The sequence below is a fragment of the Xenia sp. Carnegie-2017 genome, unplaced genomic scaffold (assembly GCF_021976095.1).
Source record: "Xenia sp. Carnegie-2017 unplaced genomic scaffold, XeniaSp_v1 HiC_scaffold_22, whole genome shotgun sequence".
Taxonomy (NCBI): Eukaryota; Metazoa; Cnidaria; class Anthozoa; order Malacalcyonacea; family Xeniidae; genus Xenia; species Xenia sp. Carnegie-2017.
Window position 1 is genome coordinate 9520985 of NW_025813485.1, and position 27307 is coordinate 9548291.

The 27307-nt window shown below is 30.3% G+C and overlaps 1 protein-coding gene and 1 long non-coding RNA gene across 2 annotated transcripts in view; one reads left to right on the top strand and one right to left on the bottom strand.

Moving 5' to 3' along the window:
- The window catches only part of LOC124447430 (glucose-6-phosphate exchanger SLC37A2-like), a 125401-nt gene that overhangs the window by 24952 nt on the left and 73142 nt on the right, over window positions 1-27307 (top strand). The gene's annotated exons all lie outside the window — the stretch shown is intronic.
- LOC124447436 lies at window positions 14658-26461 on the bottom strand. Its single transcript, XR_006948726.1, has 3 exons — window positions 26451-26461; window positions 17443-17444; window positions 14658-14770 (listed from the first exon to the last, which is right to left on the bottom strand). It is a non-coding gene; the product is annotated as an uncharacterized LOC124447436 (long non-coding RNA).

A 27307-nucleotide genomic window follows, 5' to 3' on the forward strand; every position in this document is an offset into this window, starting at 1 on the left:
CAGAAGAATTTGAACAATATCATTGGTCGAGAGCTATGATCTATAGAAGGACAGACGCACGGAATTGACGTCACAGAAAATTTCTTGTTTTTAAATGAGAAACGAGCGGCGAATTATTTGAATATTTACCTGAATTTATCCGAGAATGGGCAAATAAAGATATTAAGAATGCCTAGTTGAAACAATGGACGTATCTGAACCCGGTTTACAACCATTGATTTGTACTTCGTCTTCGATAACAAAATTTCAACAACATTGATCAGCCATTGCTTGTTTATTTGCTGGCCAGTGAAAAAAGCCTTCCTCTTAAAGATAATATCTCTCGACCCATGAAATTGCTTAAATTCTTCTGGTTATTATATAAATTGATATATTTTCGATGTGTGATAAAATGCCGATATTGTGCCGAACCGATATTTTTATATAATTTTTACCAAACCTTATTATCCTTGCATTTAGGCCATTTCAACATTTTTATTCGCCTTGTTTGCATATTGCTCGGTTCACTCTCATTAAAGTAGTTTGTTGTGAAAGGCAAAAGGAAAATACTATCTGTGTTAAAGTCAAAATGACTGTAAAACATGATACGAGTCAAACTATAAGCAGGAAATAAATTAAATTCTTGCGATCACTTATATGTAACGTGGGAAGCCTTTCAGAGATTAATTTATGATTAAAGAGTTTGACAATTTATTCGAAGTTTGCGCCTTCGGACAATAGCCCGCCGCTCTATCTGTTGAGCTACCAAGCCCACAGGGATAAGAGACCAGTAAAATGTCTTGTAAACATTTTTTTATAACTTTGTCCGAATTCATGTTTTCATTCTATTACGATCACTTTGAAATAATGTCGAATGATATTTCCATGAAAAAACTGCTATTGTGGCGAGAGTATCACGTTCATGGGCAGCTTATAAGAGATGTGCAAATATAAGACATTCGTCAACTATTGTGCCTATAACCGTGTCAGAATTTATGTTCTGATTCTCTCATGATAGCTTTTGAATAAAGTCGAAATATTGTGCCATTAAGAAACTGCTATCTTGGCGAGAATGTCTCATGCATGTACAGTTACTAGAGAAGTGACTCTACTCTTTCGCTCAACAAGCAGAGCGGCAGACTTGTATCCCGAAGGTGAGAGTCAAATCTCGTGTAGGTCACGTGTTAATCCATTGCGTAAAACCTGTATCAAAATTTATGTTGTGGTAGTTGTCAATAGCCGTTTCCTCATGTATTCTTATACAGTTTTATGGAAAAGTTTGGGCAACCCAGAAGGAACGTCACAATTTTGCGTATTTTAGGTGAGATATATTCATTCAAACTGCGTGACATACACAAATGTCATGGAAAGCAATGCAAGTGTTATTTTACTTAACAAAAATATTTATTTCCTTAAAGAAGTGACATGCTGTATACATAGCTAGCTAGTTTTGTTTTTTGAGCACTGCAAAAGTTTAGACACTTTCAATAGTATGAAAATCATGCTATGATCAAGATTTGTTTGCTCTTTGGCACATATAACAGCCTCGACGCGTTTAAAGTAATTGGACAGTAGTTTCTGATAGAATCCATCCTCCCATCGACTTTGGCAAGGTTTCCAGTGCCATTGCCAAAACTCCACGACATAATGAATGTACCACCGCACTTAAGGCGTTTCCATTCAGTGCAAATGGGCAACTTGCATTATTACGTCACGTAGCGCGAAGCGTGCGTTGCATTTTGGTCTTAGCTGTCACGCACATGAAAACATTGCAATATGCATGGCCACTAGCGAAAGTGAGTTTGCTGCTGTTCTAAGTTACCTTTCTGAATGAAGAAGTACGTCTAAAGGCCCTAGTTCTTTTGAGAACTCTTGCCCGGATTTTCAGGAGACTTCTAGCTCAGAACGTCACGGAATTAGTCACGTTTCTGAGTCAAGACGTACGACTGCTAGGTTTCAAACGTTGCTTTTTCAGTTGGGCGAGGTCCAGTTTGAGGTGGTTTTGTGACTTTAGTAGTCAGGGGCTGAGTTAAGGGTACCTCGACAAAAATACTAAGTGCAACTTTTTTCCAGAAATGTGTTCAGGGACTATATGAAAGTATTTTAGGACATGTTGCCACTTCCCAAACCCTGGGCAAGTGCAAAATATAACCTACTAGCAAAATGGGAAAAATCGGAAAAACCGTGTATTCCTTGGTACCAAAATTTCAATACTTGATAGTCAAAAATACTTCTTATATCATTTTTTTAGCATAAGCTCCTGTAAGACGTTTTATTTAGCGAATCTTAATGCAAATTAATATATTTAGATGATATTAAAACTTTTGGATAGGCCAATTCATAACATTTTTTCACTAAAAAACCCAAATATACACCGATTAAGTGACATTTACAATATATGTTTCATTAATTTTTGAAAACAGGTTAATAAAACATTATCCTATCACATTGTCTATCATGTTTCATTTTCATCTTCACTTGCTGATTCTTCTCCAGAATTATTACCATCATCTTCCGCATAGCCACCGGCATTCCATATATTTCGACAATCTCCCTCGCATTTACAATGTTCTGTGCATCCAATCTGTGACTTTGCGCAGGAACAGGCCATTGACTTGCATTTCGAAACTAAATATTAAGTATAATTTTAAAGCATATTTTCCCAGCATTTATTTTACCTTAAATGCTTAGTTGTGATGGTCAATCCTACTATGAAATATTAATGACACTTCGTTCAGAAGAAAAACTATAATAACAACTTTAATCAATGTTTATGAACGTTGAAGTTTGCAAGTTAATTTAAAATTGAAGGTATTTGATTGGGAATATTTTTTCTAAGAATTGCTTTTTATATTTAAAAGTAGTACCTGAGCAGACACAGCTGTTAATTTTGAGCACTTCATCAGGAGCAGCTTTCATTCCCCTAGGCATCATAATTGGTTGTAACGTTTTGGTTTCAGTATCTTTTAACCAACCATACTAAGATAATAAAGTACAAAAGAATTCTTAAATCGTATATATTTGTGGGTAAAATTCATTTTTCCCACCTCCATGACACAATATGTTATTGATATAAGAAGTCTTTTTTCCCTACCTTACATGGATCATATGCCGGAGGATCACACTGAAGGCAGGAGCCCCAAATCAGACGTTGGTATCTTGCACGTTTGATATTGAAATCAAGGACGTCATCTGTTGGTGGCAAGGATTTCAAAGCAGGAGGTTTTGACGTTATTTTGGCTCCTTTGGTTCTTCGTTGCCAAATTACCTGTCTAAGGTTAAAAATAGGAGAAAAAGCATATCAAAACATATAATTACCAAAGCTAAAACATATAGTCAGCTCTCAGTTATATGTTTACGATGTAAGTTTTATTTTCAACATCAATGGAAGCAAAATTAATAGCGTCCTAATCTTTTTACAGCAAGAAACAGAAACTTATAGTTTATTAGAAAGACAATCCGAAACAAAATTTGTTTAGATTAGTACAGTAATAATTAGAGGCTTATTATTACATTTTGAAAGAAACATAAGTTATCTTCAAAATAAATTATTTACTATAATAGTTGGATGTACCTATTTTTTGAGGAACTCTCATATTTTGCACTATAACATGCAGCAATAAATTTTCTTGATTCTGATAAGTACTGATCTTCAGTGGCATCTATTTCACCAAGAAAAGATAACTTCAACGTGGCAGCGACTTTTAGAGCTTTCTTTTTTCCTATTCCAAAATACATTGGTACAGTGTCGCAACCAGATAGAGCATGTACAGATAACAATTCAGGGATCAATGGTTTATGTTTCTTTACTGTATCGTTTATTGATATAATGTTTTTTCCTTATGTGAAATCAGTCATATAAACATCTATGTTCCAGTTTTTAATGTTATAACAGTGACAAAGCAAACAAAAACATCAGTGTCTTCACAAATTACTTTAACAGATTTTTTTCCATCGGCTATTGCTTCTGATACTTGGTAAGGGATAATCACATCAGCTTCCTCCTGTCTTGACTTTAGATCATTTCTTATCGTCTGAACTCCTAAATGTACTTGATATGGTGTTTCAGCTTCTGCTGTAATGATCAGTTTGTTTGAATGGTTTGGAATATTCTTGAGCAAGTCATCTTTCGCCATCTCAATTAATTGCTTTTTAGTGTCTGTCACTTTCATGGCTATCTGTTTGGCTGGAAGAGGACTTGAAGAACTAAGGTTATGAAATCGTCGGAATTGAGATAACCTTTCTTGTCTGGTATCTGATTTATTGCTATAATCATGGTACCTGTCAAACAGAAGATAAACATCTGTTTGAGCTAAGATCTTTAAAATATACGATCGTAAAGAAACCAATAAATCAGACACTTTACCACCTTTTGGCCAGTATAAAGCGCTATGGATCATTGCACATCCATCAATCAGTGTTGCTTCTGGTTTAATATTTCTCACTGAAACCTCTACTTTTAACGCATTTTTTAAATCAGCTTTAGCTGTGGGGTATCTACTTTCACCAGTGTCTTTAAATAAAGCGGTAGGTATAGGTGCTAACTCATATGAAAAAAGATCATTTATGTTGATTTTATTCGCTGAATTTAAGTAGAGAACCCTTGAGAAAATAATTTCAGTATTATATACCTCCACAGCGGTTTTATTCTTCACCTCTTTTGGAGTTTTCATAGTTACAACTTCCTTCTTTAATTTCGACCGGAAACCTTCAGGTAAATTACTCTGAAATGATTTCATTTGCTCTTTACCAATGTCTACTGCTTTGTTAACATTAATAGTTTTTCCTGCTATCTGACCAGTGTATATATTACAGAGGCTAGATAAAGTGTGGGATTTACTCTCAAGTGGGTGAATACAGGTTATGAGAAAATTCTTTAACTTCGTTTGATCAACTTGGTCATTTTTAATTCTACCAGATGTTTCTTTGTGTGTTGTCATGATTTTCTCATCCTTATTCCGCAACTCATCTAAATTTTGTAGCACTTCATTGCATCTGTGTTAACTTTTTGCCCATATCTGTATGGTTCTTGGATTCGTTGTTTTCCCAATAATTCCAGTGGGACCTTTCCCAAACTTCATAAACGTCGTTTCTATCATCATGTCTGACCATATTCCGTTCCAAATTCCTTGCTTGTGATGTAAGACATGCTCTCCTGATAAAAATTTGTCCAAAATATTTGGAGGTAATTTTGTCATAGTTAGTAGATAACAAAGCCCATATCTTGCATAATTTATGTGGCCTGCAGCGAAAAAATATGGGAGCATTTCTTTGCAAGCATAGATGTGTAAGGGGAATTCACCTTCCCTCTCAGCACGAATAAACAGCATCATGAGAAATACTGGTCGAATAAGATTTTTCACCCAATGTTCAGCCAAGGCATTTTCTTGAGATACAGTCTCAAGCTTTTCTTCAAATTCATCAAAAGAAGTTATATCATCAGTGAAACCTCTCAACAATTCCAAGACTAATAGTCTTAATGCACGAACGTTCATCGGAAATTTCTTGCCTATTAGCATTTTGGGAACTCCTGCAAAAGCACTTTGCAGCCAAGGTACAAGGCCACTATTTTCCATCAAGACACCAACACAGCCCACAAAGCTCATTAACCAGTGCATACCACCAAGTCTTGGTATCATATGATTCCATCTCCAAGTATCTGACCATATTACATCTAAAACTATTCTGTAAAGTTGCTGATCTAATGTAAATATTGTGATTGCTTGTCCACTTTTTTGAGTTATTCTTTCTATTTCATACATGGCAGTTAATATTGTAGATGGATCAGATGGAGTTTTATCAATAAGAGGTTGATATATTATCTTGGATTTTGGCTTTAGTGATACACCAGCTTCACGTAATTGTGTTGTGTTGAAGCCATTAAAATCAGGACATGCTTCTGTTGAATGATACTTCTTTACAAATGACAAATCATCACATTGACTTTTCTGAAGACTTAGTCTCTGATGACATAAAAATTTTAGTGAAAGAACTTGTTGTTTGCAAAATGATTCTTGCATTGGTGGATTTTTTTGGCCCTGGAAGTATTTCATTTCAATATCTTTTATCTTTACAGATTTTAGTGTTTCTTGTTTTAATCTTGGAATAGGATTTCTAATTACCGAGGTCTTACTCTGTGGTTGGGTAATAATTGTAGCAAGACTATGAGTTTCCTTTAATCCATTTTGTGAATGAATGAAAGCATCAAAGTTGTCAGAAATTGCTTGCACAAGGCCATCAGATGAATGAAGTTCTTCGCCCCTTTCATCACTATCTACAGCTGCAGATATTTTGTACCTCCTAACTTCTTGGTAAGTAGATGTTACCCCATATTCGTGTAAATGTTCAATTAATTTTTTATCATGAACCAATATACCAAGCGCTAACTGCAGTTGAGTAAATGATTTTGTTAGTACAGATGTTATAATTGCACATATCAGAGCTGCATTCAAACTTTTGTCAAAGCCAGGAGAAAGTTTTGCTAAAAAGGTCATTAAAGTGCTGCTACATTCATCAAAAAGGTTTTCTGTGTTGATAACGTTGTATTCTGTTTTTCTTTTTGTCATAATTTTGATTTCTTTTTTTATCCTGTTAGCAATTTTTTGCATTGAAACATCGTCGTCATCGTTGTTGTTCTCAGAGACTATCTTAAAAACTGAAGATGCTTTTTCTTTAAGCATAACAATGCCTGCCAATCCAGGCGATGAAAAAACATAAAGCTCATTTTGCATATGGGCAGTCAACTTAGTTAGAAATCTTGAGCGGTGATTTTCCCCTCCCCTGTTTTCTTTGTACAAATTATGCAACTCTACTGTAGTCCAAAATTTATCAGGTAAATTTCTAATGGATCGAGCTACATATCGCATAGCATATTCCTCAGCAGGTAATTTGTCTGGGTCATTACGTTGAGCAGACTGTACCTCTTTTGGATTTTCAAACAATTGCAGACATTTTTCGTGGTACCTACAGAACAAAAATTTGAAGAGCCTTTTACCTGAATACTGTTTAGATAATGGATTAATATATATGAATATTTCATATATAATTTTTAACAAAAATACAAAGAAATAATGATAAATTAAATATAGATAAATAAATATAGATAATAAATGGTAAAACCATTATTCAAAATGTTCAACATGATTTACCTGGCATCTGCAGCATGTAAGTCACTACAGGCACCTTCAATCCTAATCCTAACCATATCTCCAGTGGCATCTCCACGCTCCAGACATTTCTAAAAAAGGTCAACAACATTAAAAACCTTAAAAATTTAAATTTATTCACATACGCAAATTTTGAACTGCATATACAGATACTATTTCCTCAGGGAAAAAATATTTCTTTGCAGTCAAATTTTTCTGACCAGTATCCTCCTGGGTTGATTTTATCTCCATTTTCTAAAAGAAATTCACTACCCTCTTCGCTCCTTCTACCTCTAGTAGTTGTCGAAATATTCTTTTTCCCCAATTTCATTGTTTTCATGTAAATATGAGTACATTACTATGAGCATAAAATTTTTAAAAACATGGAAAATTGTGACCCCCAACTTTTAGATTTGGATTAAAAAAGTCTCCCTAGACAAAGCTTGGACATTGTCATTTACCTTCAGCAGTGTTTCTTTAAATGATAACTTTCCTTTTCCTCTGTCAGCTGTTCTACATAGGAATCCCTTGTTTTTCTTCCATCGATCTGGATGTTTTTTGTCTTTGATAACGTTACAATATTCACCACATATAATACAGTTTTGTTTGAAATAAAATTTCTCAGTTGACAATCTTCTACTTCGCTTTACGTCAGACGTACCTGCTTCTTCTGAATGAGTTCGTTTTAAATATCTGTTAATGTGGTCATTAGATGTATAGGTAAGGTAGCAGTTTTTGTGATAACGAATACTACTTAAATCTAGTCCCGCATGTAAATTGTCTTTTCGCCTGATACTACATTGAACCACTTTCTCTTTCCGAGCTTCTGAAAGACAATCTTCCGATAATTCACAAGTAATCGAACACTCCAGTATGTGTTTAAAGATGCATAAGTTTTCCTGTGGAGCACCATCCATTTTGTAATTTTTTTTATTCGTTCATAATTATTATTTTATTGTACTAAAAGAACACAAAAAGAATGTAAAAAAAGAAGATATTGTAAAAGACAAAGTTAAAAAACAAAGATGTGAACTAACGCAGAATTATCAATAAAAAAATGTTATCGATAAATTTCTCAAACCTTTTAACCTTTTAACTGATATTTTAAATAAAACCAACTAATTTATTATTAGCATAAATGTAAATATTGATTCGTTAATTTATTATCTCAAATCAGAATAATAGTTTTGTTGCTGTCTGGAAATCTATTAACAAATATATCATAAAATACATTTTATAAAAGCTTGACAACAAAAAATTTTAAGTGTCATACTCATTCTCTTGTAAGCCATTTCAGGTGAAATAATGACCTGATTTTTAATAAAATTATTTATACTTCATTTAAGAATGTTCAGGTGCTTGTAGAACTTAAAAAAACTTTGACCAGAATCCCGTAAATTACTTTCAGGATAGTATTCTAATCAAACATTTTGAAACATCGGTTCATAATATGTGCGATTTATCATATATTGGTGATTTTTACAGAAGGTCAATATCTAGGACTTGCCAAGGGTTTGGGAAGTGGCAACATGTCCTAAAATACTTTCATATGGTCCCTGAACACATTTCTGGAAAAAAGTTGCACTTAGTATTTTTGTCGAGGTACCTTTAAAAACAGCGTTTCAGCCCCGGACTATAGTAGCAATAGTTCGCAATCGGTTTCATTACATCTTACGTCCGCCTGAGAAGTGTAGAGGACACACTCCGTGGCCGGTCGTTGGAATAAAATCCTTGCGAGAAATAAGATTGGTCCATTTCTTTTGAAGATCTAGAGACTTCGTGTTTTTACCTCCAGGAAAATTGTAAAAGGAAAGCTCAGGGTTTCTTTTGTTGTTTGAAAAGCTCAGGGTTTCTTTTGTTGTTTGAAAAGCAGCCAGGTACACAAAATGTAAATACACGAGCACCCCCTTTCTGTTTTGTTGACGATACATCGTCTAGCATAGATTTTCCGCCACTTTCTGAGCTTGAAGTCTCCTGAAGACCCGAGCAAGAGTTGTTAAAGAAACTAGGGCCTTCAGTCGTACTTCTTGACTCAGAAACGCGACTAAGAACAGCAGTAAACTCACTTTCGCTTGTGGCCATATTGCAATATTTTCATGCGCGACTGTGCCTGACTACTAAGACCAAAATGCTACGCGCGCTACGTGCTATGTGAGTAGTATAGTACATGGGGGTTCTAGCGCACGAAAAGTGCGCTATAATCCCCCATGTACTATACTACATATAACCTTGGGTAAAAACTATTTTTATAACAGCTTAAAATAAGACCATGGTTCAAAGACGTCCCTCTGGTAAAAAGGTCATGTAAAAAAGCTGTGTAAAAAATTGTTTGTTTCAATATAGTAGTAAAAACTTTCTTTACAAACAAATGTTAAGAAAGCATCGGTTCGGAGGCGATCCGGCAGCGCAAATTTTAGCGTAGCTAAAATTGAGCAGGGGGATGGGATCGCCGAGAATTCATGCGAGCCTGGTGGGTAAAAAATTCTAGCTTTAGCTAGAATTTTCGGCTCGCTCCCGTGGTGTCCGAAGGACGACAGAGGCTTAAGAAATGCTCTTTAAAAACTATCTTTACAAACAAATATTAAGAAAGCATTGGTTTTGAGGGGGCTCGGCAGCGCAGATCACGAAGTGATCGAGCAGGGGATGGAGCCCCCGAAAATTCTAGGCGACGATGGGAAAATTTTTCACGAAGTGAAAAATTGGGGTCGCCTCCCATTGGATTCGAAGAATATTCGAAGAATATTCGAGAATAACAGAGGCTTAAGAAATGCTCTTCAAAAAACCGTCTTTAATAATCAAGTGTTAATAATCAAGTGTTAACAAGACCCTGTCAGGCGCGTGTCTTAGTGCATGTTTTTCAACAATGGTTGTTTAATGTAATCAGCACATTTCATCAGCGCATGTATAATAATACAATGTTGTACAAAATATGGAATCTATATGTTTTTTTAATTTGTCTGTCAAGCGAGTGTCATATAATTTTTGTTAAAAGTGTTTTTAATAATTGTTTCAGGATTTTGAATCTTTTTGTATATCGCTTTTGTATTAATTACTTATTACAAACAGTTTATGTAGTCAAACATGAGGAGCAGGTATGTATGATTTTACTCTAACAGAGGCCCACGCTACATGCTTACTACACATTATAACTGTATATTAAAATAAGTTTTAATTATCATTTAAATAATGACCATAAGCTCTAGTAGTTATACCATCATCTAATATATACCGTTTATCATCAAAACAGCTAAGTGATACTTTATTAATTTCATAACTACTAAGTTGATGGTTTACACTTCTAATAGTTTTCATTGTATGATGTATTTGTTTATTTTCAAATAGTGTTTGTTTATAGTCTTCATGTTTTATTTTATTTTTAATAATATTTTTCTTAATTCCTTTAGCTTTTTTATCTCCTTTATTATTGTCTTTAATATAACTATACATCTTACTTCTTAAACCAACAAATTCTTTAACTACTATTCCAGCAGCTTCATCTTTCATTTTACCAATAACTTTTTTATTAGTTTTATCATGATATTTATGGTATTCTGGGTAATCACTAAAATCAAATTTATCTTTATCAACCCAAAAATCTTTATAGACATCTTCAGTTTCGATTTCATATGTTAGACTATCTGTGTCTGTGAAAAGAAGTTTAGCTTTATCACCATATTTATTCTTGATATAATTGTAATGAAAATCATACATTAATACTTTAGATAAATCTAAGATACACATTCCCACATATGCCGGCCTGTTAAGGGTTAGTGTTTCTTTGATCTTATGTACAGCCACAAGGTTCTCATTGAAGATTTTACTACTTACATAAGTAGGTTTTGAAGCTAATTTTAATAATTTATCTTTATTAGTTACTAGTCTAACATCTACTCGTTTACGAAGGTTCTCCATCGTTTTACCGAATACTGAATTATTCATGAGTTTGAAGAAGTCTTTTTCAAAAGGATTTTTTGCATTAGTTCTTTTTTGAGTATTAAAGTCTATGTATTTTTTCAACCATGGAGATTGATTAAATTCAAGTACTCGGTGGACTTTAGTTAACTTTAACCCGAGATCTAAGTATAATTGAAGATTTCTATAATGTAGCACATACTTGTACTTATTTTGTAATGTAGGTATTAATTTTGAAACTAAACCCGTTGATATATTGTAATTAGAAGCAATTGTCTTACAATATTTTGACAACATATCACTAGTTACTTTAACTTTTTCTGGTGCAACAGGATAATTGTTATGTAAATCATGTAGTTCTTCAGGGTATTCTAAATCAACTTCTAAAATTAAACCTTTTTTATTATATACTTGATATTTAGCAAGGTTTATGTTGTTAATCTGTTTCTCAGTTAACCATTTGAAACCACCAGTAGGTAAGTATTGTGACATAGCCCATCCATATAAATTATTAGCGTCAAGATACATTATATATTTTGAGGGTTTATTCTTATCAAATGTTTTCATATACTTGTTATTTGCCTTACCATATCGGTTAGAAATATAAGAAACACCTCCTCTCATACCCTTTTCGATGAATTGAAACATGTCAATATCAGTCATTAGTTCTAATTTAATATCTGTCATCTTCAACATAGCATCCCATGAAAGACCAGGACTAGTAAAATAGTGGCATGGGTCTAAATTATAGTATTCTAAGCATGTTTTTCGAAAGTTTTCAAATACATCAGATAATAACAAAACATCAGATTTCAGATATAAGTCGTGGTAATCACCCATGTTTTTGAGATTGAATGTATTCCACACTTTCTGTGCATGGTTATAAGAATCATCTGAGATATTCTCATCAGTAAGAATACTATAAAAGTCTTTTTTTGAAGGAAACCCCTCATCAAACTTTTCAAAGCTATCCATATAATCATATGGGTATATACCTTTTTTAGTCATTAAATTAAGTTTTTCACCTTTAAACTGATTAGAGGTATATTTAAATGATTCTTTAGGTAAATTACTAACAAGCTTTTCAAGACTAGAGCTCATAAATTGAAAACTATCAAGAAATGTTAAATGGTTACCTAACATAAAAGCCATATACTTTTCCATATTATTAGGTATAGCATTTATATTCATCTGAATATCTTCTCCTTTTTTGTTTTTGTATGTATGCTTATTAACAATAGATCCGATCTCTTGCATTATGAAGTGACTGTCATACCCACGCAGGTTGTGAAATATTACTGGTATTTTTAATTTATCAGGGTATATTCTAAGTTTTAAATTACAATCTTGATGTGCTGAGCCTCTATATTTTCCAGTGATATGACAATGGTCTCGAACTCTAATATCTTTGTTAGTATATTTTTTGTTACAAATATGACATTCATCAGCTTTTTTAAATTCTTCTTCATCATCAGTGGTCATTTTTAATGGTTTATTAAAGTGGGTTTTCATAATATTTTTACAATATTTAACTTCTTTTAACATAGCTTCCATAAATTTATAACAACTTTTTTCACCTCTATATAGTTGAATTTGTTTAGTAAATTGATCATCATAACAACAAACAACTTTATACCCATAACCACAGTCAGTGTGCTTCTGGTAGGCTTCAGTATATGAGTTACCATTATCTTGTTGACAACCAGATATCTTTTCTGTAATAGCCTCAAAGTCTGCATATATAACAAATGGTACTGGTTGTTGCTTATGATAGTTGTTGAATTTAAGTATGTTATTATTTTTATCAGGCATTTTTATTGATTGTATACCATTTATTAATATACAGTTTTCTATATGGTTATTTAATATTTTTTCAGAACTAAAACATTGAAGACAGCGCATACAAAAGTGTTTTCCTTTATGCTTTGTTTGATTGTACATAAATTTATTAAAATCTTTTATTAATACATAATGTTTGTTTTCATTATCAGTTATCAATAGTAGTTCTATATGGTCTTCAAATTGTTCTTTTGATATGAATAATGGATATGGTTGTTTATCTTCATAACCGAAGACATTAATGTTAATTTTGTTTTGCTTTTCGATTTTATTATAATGTTTAACAGTCACTGGAAAATCAACCCTTCATAATTAAGCTTTTCAATATATTCTTTATCAGATTTTTAATTCTATGTGTCTTTATTTTGTGGGTTAATATGTCTAATATGGCACCACCTAAAACATTCATTATCATGGTTTTGATATTTATCAAACCTTTATTAGGGTTTTAAGTTCTTGAGGTAAATTAATGTATGAAGACCCTTGTAATGGCTTGTATTTAACAACATTAAGATAATGATTATCTATAGAGCGAATAACCCATCCAGAACCTTCTTGTGTAAATTTATCAATCTTGTTTAATATATTTTGTTTTGAAATTTGTAGTGATTCAGTAATATTTTCATTATTTGTAATTGTTAAAGCTTGACTGTTAAAATAAGCAACTTTTGTTAAAAAACCAGCTGTACCACCATCTTTTATTTCAAATTTTTCAAATATTACCTTAAGAGTTTCAACAAATTTTAATCCTTTCATTGTTGTTAATATTTCTTTAATATAATATGTAAGATACTTTCTTGTGCTTTGCATTTGTATTAATGGTGCTTTATTGTTAATAATGCTTATTTCATATGATTTAGTGTATCCTTTTATAGCATTGTTTATTTCTCTTATTTTAACTCTTGGTGTTGGTATTGGTTTTTTATTTTTATCTGATAGCATCTGTGTATTGTTCTCATACTCTTTAACAATCTCTTTTACACTCTTTCTTGGTTTGGGGACTGGTGTTAATACTTTGATTAATTCGTTTTTTCTAAGTTTATAATAACCTTTAACCTTGTTTTCTTTAGCAATAATTTTTAACTGTTTTACATTCATTTTTTTGATTAATTCGTTTTTTCTAAGTTTATAATAACCTTTAACCTTGTTTTCTTTAGCAATAATTTTTAACTGTTTTACATTCATTTTTTTGATATTGGATTGTGATAGTACTTTTTGTACTGGTTTGGAAATTGAAGTATTATTAACTTCAACCCACGGCTTTTGATTTAATATTAAATTAATTAAATCGTCTTTAGTCAAATTTTGAAGTTCATCTCTATTCATATTAGGCATACTATATAAAATAGGTTTGTCTTTAAGTACTATATGTTTTGTTTTATCTTTATTCATATATATACTATATATTTTATTTTTATTTTTTAAACGCACTAATTTTAATTATAGAAATAAATCTATATTTAAAACTTTTATAAAATAATTAAATTAATCTATTTAACTTTTGAGTGTTTTTAAATATTTTGTAAATATTCTCTTAACTTAGCTTCAGTTTTATTGTATTAGGTAACATACCGGTCTTAGACCGACCTCCCATGGATTGAAACCCTTCTCATGTATCCAGATCACTTTGTTTAATTTTTCTCTAATAATTTTATTATCAAGAGCTTCTTGTACTGTTGTATTATAATAGTAGTGAAGTTCTTGTTTATGATCATTAGTTTTAAATATTAATAACCTTAAATGTTTATGATGTTCAACTAATTTTAATTGACGTTTATTTGCTTTTGTAATTAGTGTATGTATAAATGTTGGGAGATCTTTACATTTTTTATATCCTGTAGAATCAGGTGGATAATGTAATAATTTTGTTGGTAAAGAATCTATGTATATAAAAACTAAATTTAGAATATAAATCTTTATCAACCATTCGAAAATCCCAGCCAGTCTCAAATACACTAGACTAAGAATTTCATTATTATTTTTATATTTTCTATCATATATAATTACTATATATTTAAATTTTTTTTGTTAAACGCACCTAAATTTTTGAATTTCTTAAATGTTTTTTAGTTCTAAGATGCAAAGTTTTATATGCTAAACTATATGTTTTATTACATAAATTACAATGCCATGGTTTTGAGAGCATATATAATGTCCTATGTTGTTTGATTTGTTCTTTAGTATAAATTATTGGCCTTCCTCTTAGTAGGTTATCTGAACACATATATACTATACTATATATTTTATTTTTTTAAGGTGCGTTTAAATTATCTTTTGTTTTATACAATGTTTTTTCAAAATCCTTTAAAACACCTTCTATATTAGCACTAGTTTTTTTACAACATAGAATAAAATTTCTAATCTTTTTTAATAGATTTTTAAGATTCATATATAATAGTAAATTTTTTATTTCTTTGACTCTATCCAATTTTTATAATAAGTACAGTTGATGTCTTTATCCCACTCAAGGATTTTATATACTTCACCGAATAATCTATCATCAAAAACTCTTTTTGTCTTACTATTTTTCATATCTCTAATAGGGTGTTTTAATGGTATACCAATCCTACTAGCTAAACGTATTATATAATAGTTATACATGCTAATATTCTTTTTCTGTATCAACTTATGTTTAATCATAGTACTAACAACTTTTATAAAATTATTTGTAATCATCTCAACATATTCAAAAGTTACACACAATTTAATTTTATTATAAAACCATTTTCTCCTTGAATGAACTGATTTTTGACATTTCCAAATATCTGGTATCCATTCATTAACTATCTTATATGAGTGAACAGAACCACAGTTCTTACAAACATTCTTTGTATTATCTGAAATAATTTCTTGATTTTCACAACATAAGTATGTTTTAGCAGATCTATTAATATAACTATCACATATCTTTTTATCACAAAAGCAACAATTTACATAACCGAAAAACTCTTCTAACTCTTTATGAACAAATTCATTACAATACATATATACTAATACTATATATTTTATTTTTTAAGTAATTTTATATAATAAATATCCAGATATAACACCAATCCCTACCATTGTAATAGATTCATATTTTTTCATATTTTTCGATCTTTTATAAAAGTCATATAACTGTGGTTCTCTATGAAATGTTAACCCGTTGTAATGTATCGTTTTTACTTTTCTAAGCGCATCTAAAGCTTTGTTTGTCAATTCTATATCATCATTAGCATATTGAAGTTCTTGTCTTAGCTGTTGTATTTTATCATGCTGCTTGACTTCATTTTCATAGAATGCCTCTTTAGCCTTTTGTAGTTTTACTAAAGAATCATGGTATCTTTTCATTTCCTCAGTGTAACCATTTTTATCAAGTTTATGAAATAGCCAGCCTGCTAGACTAAATCCTAGGCCGTTAATAACCGCTCCTATAGAAGTTGTTAATCCACTAGTAATAACACTTGTCATATATATTTATGCAGATTTAAATGGATTTTCAGGGACCCATTTTTTGTCTTGAGCATATTTGACTAGCATTGTTGATGTTGTAATAGCAATAGCTAGTTTTGTAAAATCTTTAATATTATCAGTATCTGTTAATTTTTGACCTAGTAGTTTTTTAGACACCATAGAAAGACCTACAGCAGTTGTTGTCACAAGCACTGCATCAAAAGCTTCATTCATAAATTGTTTCTTAGTCATAGTATTACTCATATATAATAGGAAATATTTTATTCAAATGAGTCTAAATTATATTTTTTATTTTTTTGTATCAAAACATGTTTTTCACTAGTTGTTTCTTCTTTTGCTTTATCGTTTGTTAATTTTTCCTGTCTTTTATCATTTTTTCTTGTATAATAGAGACTAGCAATAGCAGTTAATACTCCAATAGTTCCAAATAAGAATCCATAATTAATATTCCAGCTATTATCCTCAATTTCCTTTTTATTTTCTAATTCAATCCTATCTCGCATCTTTTTTTCTTTAGCAACTTTCGATATAGCAGCTAAGCGTTTACCAGCTTCAACTCTAATAGGGTCTTTTTCTTTTTTAACTGTAGTAATTTTTAGGTTTTCTTCAGACATGTTATATAATACTGTAGATTTTATTCACAAATAACTTATAGATAACTCACAGATAACTCACAGATAATCTTATAGATAACTTACAGATAACTCACAGATCTTTATATTTTTTGTTATATTTACTCACCATACTATCTATAGTAGTGCAATTGTCAATTATAATATCATCTATAACTTTTATGTCTGATAAAAATATCACTTCATCATAAGGTAATCCTCTTAAATATGATCTTATATCCATAAGTATTTTTTCATATGACGTATATGCAAATTTACACATTTCTAAGTTATTGTTAATTTTACTCTTAACCATATAACCTTGAATTAAAGCCCCTAAGCCACTCAGGGTGGCTATAACTATAGGGTTGACTGTTATACTACCTACAATACCAGCAGTCGAGACTAGAACAATACTTCCCATGTTTAATGATAGTCTAATTTTCTTTAATTTATTATACTTCCATTTATAACAAGTATACATTTTATGATAGTACAAATACAACTTTTTCAGCTTTTCAAATTCATCTTGACTCAACTCACTTGAAATATGATTAAAATCTAGAACTTTCTTCATATTATATTATAAAACATATTTAACTAATATGAATGATGATAGCGTTGATATACCGAGTAAAGCAATCATATCTGTTTGATGAGGATTATTTACTATCATTTTTGTATGTTTATGTACTACTGGTTTTTTATGAACTTCATCTAGAGTATCTAAGTGTTGTGAGGGTGTATCTTGATGTACTTTTTTCAGTTCTTCCTTTTTAACTCCATAATAATTTATTTTAGAATTAATACCGAATTTCATATTTTTATCAGCTAATGTTAAAATATTATTATACCCATTAATCTTTTTATTTAATATTATCATACGGCTTGGTATTAAAATCATACCAGGGCTGATTGCCATATTCAAAATAACATTCGTGTCTTTTATAGCTTTCCTCATGTTAGATATAAATACAGTTGTATCATTCTGTACTATAGTATCCTCTAATAATTTCCTAAAAACTTTTTGTGTTTGCATGCTCTTAGCTCCATGATTAACTATTGACCATCTTGTATTTGCTTGAGCTCCAAGAATTGTATAAACAAAGCTTTCAATACTCTCTTGCAAAAGAATTTTTCCGACTAATGTAATACCTTCCGAATGATATGCAATGAAGCTACGATAATCAGTAGTCGAATATTGAAAATTAACATAATAACCATCATTGTTTTTATCAAATTTTAAAATACCTTTATAAGGTACATGCTTTTTCAATTCCGTAAAGTTATATTTATCTAATAACGATGGGTGCTTCATAAATTTTTTAATCTGATAATATAAATGGTATTTAACAAGGCTTTGTATAATTCTGCTTTTATCAAAATTTAAATGATTAAGCCCAATACCAGATAGAAACGAAGCCACATAAGCCCCACAAATCATAGCATAGTATGCTTCTTGTTTATAATTTAAATGATTTTTAATATTGTATCTTATACCAGTCGACTGTTCTTTTTTACTTTTAATTTCACTTGACCACGTGGCTGTTATAGGTGGTAAATTACTCATAAAATAATCATTCTCTGTGACATACAATCTGAAGTTACAGATATCAACATTTACCGGTCTTTGAAATGTAGGTTTTACAATAAACTTTGATGACCACCTATGCAGCATATGATCGAAAAAATCCTGGTAATGACCTTCATCTCCATTTATTGCTGCCACAAGATTTGAAAACGAAGGCGTTTTAGTTGTTTCTAAATATATTTTAGGCCATGCTTGTACATTTTTTGAATCATCATCACCTAATTTTATAGCATTTTCTTTTATTTGTTTATCTGACATATAATATAAGCTATATTATATATGAAGTTTACTGTTTTTATTGACGGAGATAGTAAAAAATTAACTTACAAGAAAGTATAGTAACAATTAACTATTCATATTTATATATTAAAAAAGCTTATGTGTATTGGGAATATAAAAATGTTAAATTAAATAATACTTTAGCTTTTACAATAGGCGCAACAAAATATAATTTATCTTCTGGTTACTGGACTTTTAAAATGCTTAAAACGTTTCTTGAGTCTGTTAACGTAAAGCTTGAGATGGTAGAAAACAACGGAACTTGTAAAATAACTAATAATAATGATGAGATATTAGTATTGTCTGATACTCTTATTAAAATGTTAGGCTTTAATGATACTATAAAAACTATGAAAAAAGGTATCGTACAAAATGGTGTTTCTAAAGTGGATATAAACAGAGGATTAAACTATATTCAAATTTCTTCTAATATTGTAAATTCAAGTTATAATTATAACCCTGAAGGAAAAAAAAGTAATATAGCTTTAACTTTACCAGTAATAACAATTCAGTCATTATTTGGTACTGTTTACGAATACAACGATATTGAATCTAAAGTTACAATTATAAAAGGAGCCTTTAACGAGCTAATATTTAATATATTAGATCAGTATGGAACCCCTTTGAATGTAGGTAGTATTCTACTTGAATGTTATCTTGAGTAAGTTAATTTAAATGGATGAAGACATTAAAATTGAGCAAAGTTTAAGAGATATTTATTATGATCCGAAAACAGGGTATCAATCAGCAGAACGACTGAATCAGAAAGCATTAGAAGAAGGTATAGATGTTAGTAGAAAACAAGTTAAAGAATGGTTAATATCTCAAGATACATACACTAGATATAAACCTATTATTAGGAGACATAAATTTAGGCAAACAAGAGTAAACTATCTTGGTGAACAAATACAAATGGATTTAGTTGATATGGGTTCTTATAAGTATAAAAACAATGGTTATTATTGGATATTAACAGCTATTGAAATATTAAGTAGATATGCATTTGCTATCCCTGTTTATAGGAAAGACACAAATAATATGACAAAAGCTGTTGCAAAACTATTAAGTCAATTTAAAGATAGATTTAATGATTACCCGAAACTAGCTCAATTTGATTATGGTAAAGAATTTTATAATTTAGGTGTCAAATCATTATTAGAGAAACATAAAATTAAGTACTTCTCTACTAAAAATGATAAAAAGGCCGCTATTGTTGAACGATTTAACAGAACACTTAAAACATCTATGTGGAAATATTTTTATAGTAAAGGAACATATAAATGGATTGATATATTAGATTATTTAGTATATAATTATAACAATACAAAACACAGTACAATCTTAATGAAGCCTAAAGATGTTAATAAACATAATGAAGATGAAGTATGGAATACATTATACGGTCATGAAGTTGCTTATTTACCATTACCTAAGATTAAAATTGGTGATATGGTTAGAATATCAAAGTATAAATCTATATTTACGAAAGGCTATGAAGCAAATTTTACAGAAGAGTTGTTTAAAGTGACTAAAGTTATTAGAGGAGATCCGAAATTATATGAGATAGAAGATGTAGAAGGAGAGCCTATAATTGGTAAATTTTATGAAGAGGAACTATCAGTTGTAAATAAGAAAGATGATGTTTATAGAGTTGAAAAGATATTAAAACGTAAGAAGGTTAAAGGTAAAAAGATGGTTTTAGTTAAATGGTTAGGTTATGATAATAAACATAATAGCTGGATCCTTGAAAGTGAAATACAAAATATAGAGTAATCTATATATGGCAGAAGGAGGTTTTGATTATATTGAATTAGAAGATAATAAACAAGAAGATAATAACGATGATAATGAAGATATTGCTGAAACATCATTTATTAATGATAATGATGATAAATTATTTATTACTGATAATGATGGTATAACAATAACAATACCTAATACTATTCCTAATGTCCCTACTTCAACTCCTGTTTATACAAATATTAATAGACCTGAAAATGAAGTTTCTTTTGCTGTTGAAAAGTTCATTACAAAACATTATAAATATAAAAATAAATATAAAACAGAGTTTAGATTTAATCACCTAAAAGGTACGGCATATGATGAAGGTTTAAATTTTAGATTAAATTTAGGTAAAACTGATATAAATAATATTACTTACAAACCATTAAATACAAGAAATAATCGAGGTGCTGAAAGAATTGTTTTACAACGTAATAGTAATGGAGTACTACAATACAATAAAACAAAAAAATCAGAAGAAGCTGTTAAACAATTTAAAAACGAAATTAATAGAATTATTAATTTGCAATATGAATTTATAAAAACTGAAAAAAGTATGCCTATGGTTGATTTAAATAATCAATATACAGATAATTTCAATCAAATAACTAATGAAGAACTTAGAGAACATATAGGTGTTATGACTCCATCTGGAACAATCGATAAAAGAACACGCCCGCAATTCATAAAAGCACAAATAAATCACTTTGCTGAAGAGCTAAACAAAACTCAAGTTAGAATAGATGAAATAGAAAATGAAAATGAAAATGGTATTGACAACAATATTGATGAATTAACTAATTTACAAGAAAGAGCCGAAGAATTAGAAACTATAATTAGAGAAGAAGAAGAGCAATTAGAAAAAGAGGATGTACTAGAGAAACAAGAAGAAGACATTACTAGATTACAGCGGTTTAAAGAATGGGTAAAAGAAAATATACCAGGTTTATCAGCTTTAGCTATATCTGTGGCTGGTATAATTACAACCATTGTCATAGGAGCTAGAAAAGCAATCCTGCAAGGTGCTCAATCTACTAGTAAATTTTCTAAGGCTTTAGTAAATCTAGGTAAAAAATTATGGCCATTGTTAGGACCATTATTGAATATTATCGCTCAGGCTATATCTTGGGGAGCTAAAGGTCTAGCATGGGTAGCTTCTAATCTATGGGTTTTAGCTATTGCTGCTTTGTTAATATATGACCAGTATAAACAAAGAAGAAAATAAAATATGTTTTAATATATATATGAACAGATTACAAGAAGAGCTTTTACCTAATTTTAAAAGAATTAATATGACAAAAATTAAAGGTACCCGTACTTTTTATAGTATAACCTTTAATCCTAATAGTGTTAAACCTAATGAACAAATCTATGTTAATGTGCCTAAATTAAAATCAAATAGTTGTTTAGTTCCTGGTTCGCTTAATCTATCATTTGATCTTAAAATCAGTAATACAAAAAGTCACTTTCTAAATAATCTCAGTAAGATTTTACAGCATAGACTACAAATTAAAGTGGCAGGAGAGACTCTTTACGATTGTTGTGAACATAATATTATAAGTGTATACAAAGACCTGTGGTTGCCTAAAAGTGATCGACAAAGCCTTATTGAATATGGAATAGCTAACGAAAATCTTAGAAAACTTATTTCCAAAGATGATAGTTCTGCAACAAGTGGAAGTTCAGAAAAGTATCAGATAAATTAATGTATGATATTTATGGTACAAGGCAAAAATTAATATTGATAATATTCTTAAAGATCATGGTCTGTATTGCCCTTTAATATGAATAATAACTTTCAATACATAATAACATTACCACCAAGTGATCAAATACTTATTCCTCAAAGTGGTCAAAGTATCGGTGATTATGAATTAGAAAATATTCAGCTAGAATATGAAACTATTGAAAATCAAGAAATTGCAGATGAGATAACAAATCTATATTCTATAGGAAGAAGCCTATTTTACCATCATATAACCCTCTTAAAAAGAAAAATGGGATAAGTCAAGTACATTACAGAATGTTAATGTCAACGTACCACGTAAAAGTATGAAAGGCATTGTACTACTATTCACAGAAAATTCAGTTAGTGATAGTGAAAATTTTATATATCCCAATATCGATTCAGTTAAAATCACTATTGAAGGTTTACCAAATTGTATTTTCGCTCAAGGTATGGATAAAAAAGTATTTTATGAAGAAGCAAAACGGTTTTTTGATAAAACTAACCCAATAGATTGCTTCATGACAATTGAAAAATTCTATAATGATAAATTTGCATTAGTTATCGATCTACGCACCTTTCAAGAAAAAAATATTGCTGGTAATGGTAAAAAAATCATTAATACTCAAAATGGCGTTCTACTAGAAATTAAAAAGAGAGTATATACAAAAGATTTAAACTGTTACATTTATGTTATTAGTGATGCTCTTGTTCAATTTGTTAATAATGATTTACAAAGTATTCAATACTAAATAACCAGTAATATATAAATGAACACACCCTTTAATATGATTATTGTAGGCATGACGAACTGTGGTAAGAGTCATTACCTTCTCAAATTGATAGAAGAAAACTTTAATAGACATTTTGATTATATTATTTTATTATGTCCAACGCTATCATATAATAAAACCTATCAAGAATGGAAATATATAAATGATTCTGATTTAATTAAGGTCGAATGTGACCAAGATCAGGTAGATATTGTTTTAAAATATGTTAGTGATGTATATAAAGGTACAAACAGTCTTATTATACTTGATGACTGTGCGAGTTGTTTAGATGTTAAAAATAGGACTTCTGAATTAGTTCGTTTAGCATTTAGTGCTCGTCACTATGAACTTTCTACTATTGTGGTTACACAGCAATTGACAAGTATTGCCAAACCTTATCGTGAAAATATAAGTTATTTAGTTGCATTTTATAATACAAACCGCAATAATATGAAAACAATATTTGATGATTATCTTTATGGTGTTGAGAAAGATGATATAGAAGAAATAACCAAAAAATTGAAAAATAATAAATTTGCTCATCTATTTATTCAACTAATATATCCATACCAATGGAAAATTGTTATTCCGCAATAAAACATGTGTTAATATATATGCCAAAGCGTAAAGAGCCTGAAACAATTGATGATATAATTAATGAGATTGATTCCGCAAATGATACTATCAAAGATGCTGTATGTGATGATAATATACAAGATAAACCGCAAGAGGGTTTTAATAAAAGAGATCAACTACTTAAACTAGCTGAAGATGGTGATTTAGACAAGTCAGTTGCTTACATTAAAAAAGCTAGTCAAAAAATTATTGATAAATTATACATTGAATACGAGAAAAAACGATTACAAAAAGCTAATGAGTTTTTAACTGATTTAGTTATATCAAAATTTTCAGATATATTAAAAGGGTTTGATGCTATTGAAGACTCAAAAGAATTAACAAAACAGCTTAAATCAGACGACCTTTTAAAACGAGATGTTTATAGTTTAGTAGAAAAAATATCACCCCTATTACCTTTTCTAGGTTTTTTATCAGGTGTTATAACAACCGTTAAACATGTTTACGAACATAAAAATAATAAACCGGATATAAAATCTGAGGAATAATATAAATGAGCTTATTTTATGGGCATGATAAAACAGATATTAATGTAAATATACAAGGACCTGTAGATAAAACACATCTATCAGATAACTACTACACTAAAACTCAAGTTAATAATAAATTTAATGACCACTATAATAAAACTCAAGTTGATAATAAATTTAATGACCACTACTATAATAAAACTCAAGTTGATAATAAATTCAATGACCACTTTACTAAAACACAAGTTAATAATAAATTTAATGACTATTATACAAAAATGAATCAAATTCCAAGTATGCTTTGACTTATGATTTATCCAAATTCTATACAAAGAGTGAAACAGATGGTAGGTATTCTTTGACTGCTAATTTAAATAAATATTACACAAAGACTGAAACAGATGGTAAGTATGCTTTGACTTCTAATTTAAATAACTATTATACTAAAACACAAGCTGATGGTAAATTTAATGACTACTATACTAAAACACAAGCTGATGGTAAGTATGCTTTGACTTCTAATTTAAATAACTATTATACTAAAACACAAGCTGATGGTAAGTATGCTTTGACTTCTAATTTAAATAACTATTATACTAAAACACAAGCTGATGGTAAGTATGCTTTGACTTCTAATTTAAATAACTATTATACTAAAACACAAGCTGATGGTAAGTATGCTTTGACTTCTAATTTAAATAACTATTATACTAAAACACAAGCTGATGGTAAGTATGCTTTGACTTCTAATTTAACTAACTATTATACAAAGAATGAGATTGATAGCAGAGTAAATGGTAAAGTAGTACACCATAGCAATCAATTAAATTATAAAAATTTTAATACCCGACAAAATATTATCAGAATTTATTTTAAAAAATTTAAATTTATTGAATTTATATTTTTATTAATAAATCCATCTGATAACTCTAAAACAATTAAATTAGATATTATGGTAGATAAGATTAAAAAAAAATTTATCATTAAAGTAACAAATGATAATGAAAAAAAGATAGTTAATGCATTACTAGATTTATATCACGTATACTGTGTTGATGATAAAGATAATAATATTTTATTAATTATTGAACCAACAAAATCTTCAGTTTCACTAGGTTATGATGAATGGAAAAGAAAATGGCTGGCAGCATTTAATGGATTAACCAAAATTCAAGTTTATTCACAACATCAATCTACATTATCTATGTCATCTAATGGTTTTTCACAAAATTTTAGGGCTACTATAGAAGATAATATTCTATCAACTAAAAAATTTGTAAATGATGAAATCGAAAAATTAAAAAAATTTATTAAAAATAACTATCAAGCTAAAACTTAAGATGAAGAATAATCCTCATGTTTGACTACATAAACTGTTTGTAATAAGTAATTAATACAAAAGCGATATACAAAAAGATTCAAAATCCTGAAACAATTATTAAAAACACTTTTAACAAAAATTATATGACACTCGCTTGACAGACAAATTAAAAAAACATATAGATTCCATATTTTGTACAACATTGTATTATTATACATGCGCTGATGAAATGTGCTGATTACATTAAACAACCATTGTTGAAAACATGCACTAAGACACGCGCTGACAGGGTCTTGTTAACACTTGATTATTAACACTTGATTATTAAAGACGGTTTTTTGAAGAGCATTTCTTAAGCCTCTGTTATTCTCGAATATTCTTCGAATATTCTTCGAATCCAATGGGAGGCGACCCCAATTTTTCACTTCGTGAAAAATTTTCCCATCGTCGCCTAGAATTTCGGGGCTCCATCCCTGCTCGATCACTTCGTGATCTGCGCTGCCGAGCCCCTCAAAACCAATGCTTTCTTAATATTTGTTTGTAAAGATAGTTTTAAAGAGCATTTCTTAAGCCTCTGTCGTCCTTCGGACACCACGGGAGGAGCCGAAAATTCTAGCTAAAGCTAGAATTTTTACCCACCAGGCTCGCATGAATTCTCGGCGATCCCATCCTGCTCAATTTTAGCTACGCTAAAATTTGCGCTGCCGGATCGCCTCCGAACCGATGCTTTCTTAACATTTGTTTGTAAAGAAAGTTTTTACTACTATATTGAAACAAACAATTTTTTACACAGCTTTTTTACATGACCTTTTTACCAGAGGGACGTCTTTGAACCATGGTCTTATTTTAAGCTGTTATAAAAATAGTTTTTACCCAAGGTTATATGTAGTATAGTACATGGGGGATTATAGCGCACTTTTCGTGCGCTAGAACCCCCATGTACTATACTACTTATGTGAAGTAATAATGCAAGTCGTTTATTGTTGCGCGATCGACTAGTTGAGATCACTTTCTTTTCAATTATAAGCTCTCTGCTGCACGCAATTTAAAAGAATGTGATGGCAAAAAGTCGATCGCGCGACAATTTGCACTGAATGGAAATCAGTTATTACAGTTTGAATTCAGTTTTCCTTAGAAGCTTCGTTTTTCTTTCCCCATTCGTAGCGTTTATGATTGTGTGAAAATAACTCAATTTTTCTATCATCCATCCACAGTATATTGTTCAAAAAGACGTCTGGTTTATTGACATCTTCTTTTGCATGTTTGGTAGAAAAAAAGATGACTGCATTAATAAAAATGTTTCGCTACAGTCGTTTTCGTTAAAATATTTAAAAGATCTCTTTGAGTCGTTCAGTCGAAGAGAAGGTCACGAAGTCCTTTGCACTAAGGTTTATTACTTGCTGTCTTGTAGTTACTCTATACGTTTTTTTGATTGTCAATGCTTGCACGCCCAGCATCAGACGTAAGCTCCATTTTAAAGAGCTGATGATGCATGCGTGCTTGCATATTGCCATTTTAAGTCAAATTCGAAGAGCATGTGTATTTGAACCAAATAACAGCGTCAGCTTGCATCTTGAATCATTTTCAACTCTGGTGAATGAGAAAGTTAATGGCATATGATGTCTTTGGCAAGTCGACTGAATCGACACTACTTTGAGGCAAGTTTACCAAGTCAAAGGCTTCTTGTTCGACTGTTTTATCGTCATTACTTGAGACACAAGTAAATCTTTCGCCCTTTTGCTCAACATCGTGAAACTCGTCGTTGCAATCCTCATGTCTTTTTTGCTCCA